Here is a 2,500-nt window from a genome sequence, read left to right on the forward strand (position 1 = left end):
GGCTGTTTGCGATGTTTGCTTTGATTTCAATATCATGAATATTCTGTCATAAGAGTTGGCACTGGAGGCAGATCATTCTGTGCCATGGTTCATATGTGAATGAGGCTGAGAGAGGGATGGAGACAGAGGAAAACACAGAGAAAGGGAGAGAGGAAGACAAGATGTCTACCAGTGTCTGTGGCTTGAGGCTCTTCTCAGAGAAAGGTCAAAGCTGATCTAATTCATTTCTGGAAACTTCTATCTCATTCGGGTTTCCTCACTGACTTAGTAGCCAAGCCTGGAGTATACCGACTGATCATTGCGAAACTATGCGTGCATGTGTGTGTGTGTGTGTGTGTGTGTGTGTGTGTGTGTGTGTGTGTGTGTGTGTGTGTGTGTGTGTGTGTGTGTGCGCATCTATACTTTTCTGTGCCTCCTCCCACCTTCTGATCTACATTGATTTCTTTCACACAAAACATTACAAGTGCTCCAGGGTTCTCTGCCCTCCCCAGGGGAGACCGCGCCGCTCCCTGCCCACCTGCGAGCTACTTGGGGTGGACTGTGGTTGCCATTGCAGCCCCTGATCCTGCCTAGGATGCTGGTGGTAATGTAGATGTGCTCGGGCTGATGCACCAGTGCAGGCTTCACCCTCTAGTCATGATTTAATTGGTTGTCCTTAAGCCATTATCACTGTGCAGTTCACAGTTCAGCCCGTGGCCTCTAGAGGCCGCTGTCTCTAGGAGGCACAGCAGACGCATCACAATCACATGCTACACATACGGAGTCGCCACAAGGAATGTGGATTCTTTTGTGATTTTTTTTATTATTATTATTTTTGTTTGTTTGTTTGTTTTTTGTTTTTGTTTTTTTGTTTTTTTTTGCATGTCTAGTCTTGAAATGTTTCCTTTTAAACACAGTGTATAGAAACGCTGGAAGATTTGCATAGGTTTCTTAATGGTTCGCCTGCCTCTTTGTTCTAGCAGTTACAGCAAATGGGTCGCGTCTTGGTCTGGGCCAAAAACAAGGCACAGGACTGGCCAAGCCTCTGGCGTTTGCTAGACTGCATGACCTCTGGTCTTTCTGGGTGCATGACAGGCACTGCGGCAAGGCAGCGAAAAGACTAGACAAGCAATCTCCTCTTTGGCTGTGCGCTTCTCCTCAAACTGTGTGCTTCTTCCCCAACCCCTGCCATCCATCACCAAAGCCCTGCTCACTGCAGAGAGAAGCCCTGCTCACTGCAGAGAGAAGCCTGTTCACTGCAGAGAGAAGCCCTGTTCACTGCAGAGGGAAGCCTGTTCACTGCACAGAGAAGCCCTGCTCACTGCAGAGAGAAGCCTGTTCACTGCAGAGAGAAGCCTGTTCACTGCACAGAGAAGCCCTGCTCACTGCAGAGAAGCCTGTTCACTGCAGAGAGAAGCCTGTTCACTGCAGAGAGAAGCCCTGTTCACTGCAGAGGGAAGCCTGTTCACTGCACAGAGAAGCCCTGCTCACTGCAGAGAGAAGCCTGTTCACTGCACAGAGAAGCCTGTTCACTGCACAGAGAAGCCCTGCTCACTGCAGAGAGAAGCCTGTTTACTGCACAGAGAAGCCTGTTCACTGCACAGAGAAGCCTGTTCACTGCACAGAGAAGCCCTGCTTACTGCACAGAGAAGCCTGTTCACTGCACAGAGAAGCCTGTTCACTGCACAGAGAAGCCTGTTCACTGCACAGAGAAGCCCTGCTCACTTCCACCCATCCACCCTCCACCCCAGCAGATTAAGAGCCCCTTCACCCAGAGTCACTCTGATGGGTCTTCAGGGGGTGTCTCTTATCAGCATTTCTATGAATGGAGTCAGCAGGTCAACCAGCCTGGGGCAAGTTCGTCTATTTTGCCCTCGATAACACTCACTCTGCCTGCTGGAGGCAGCTGATTGGACAGAGCAGTGCACGTTGAGAGCAGGTTGCAGGCTCAGAATGGATGAGAGGACTATCAAAGTACTTCTGGCTGAACTGACCTATCAGTGTTGAACTAATACTCATAGGCTTTCTGTCAAACTCCACTCTGTCTGTAGCAGCCCCAGAGCCGCGAGAGCGCCGTCTAATTCTGCCCTGCTCGTCGTGCAGTCAGGGTGGATTGGCTTTGAGTCCTTCAGCCTGGGACCCTGGATGGGCATGTTGAAACTCAGTTAGGAGTATTGATGGCAAGAGAGGGAAACAGATAAATGCAGAGGAAGAGAGAGAGAAAGAGCATGGCTAATTTTAGGATAATTATCAGTGTATCGTATAGATTATTCATTTTAGGTAATCATTTTAGGTAATCAATTTAAATGATTGTGTGTGTTTTTCCCTGATGATACCTCAGGTGAGTCTCATTCCTGCTGTCTAGTCGGGAAGACGGGGGGGGGGTCTTCACATGGTTTGCCATTAAGTCCATCACGACTACGATGCTGCTCCATTTCCATGTAACCATTACAAGTATTTGATGTGTGAGTGTGGGAATGTGCTTATCTGTGTGCACTCCAGTGATTGAGACATTATTAAG

General features: G+C 48.9%; 1 protein-coding gene across 2 annotated transcripts in view; it reads left to right on the top strand.

The window, feature by feature from the left end:
- The window catches only part of dcc (DCC netrin 1 receptor), a 212,284-nt gene that overhangs the window by 198,878 nt on the left and 10,906 nt on the right, over window positions 1-2,500 (top strand). The window lies entirely within an intron of this gene.

This window comes from Electrophorus electricus, chromosome 6, assembly GCF_013358815.1.
Source record: "Electrophorus electricus isolate fEleEle1 chromosome 6, fEleEle1.pri, whole genome shotgun sequence".
In the NCBI taxonomy this organism is placed as follows: Eukaryota; Metazoa; Chordata; class Actinopteri; order Gymnotiformes; family Gymnotidae; genus Electrophorus; species Electrophorus electricus.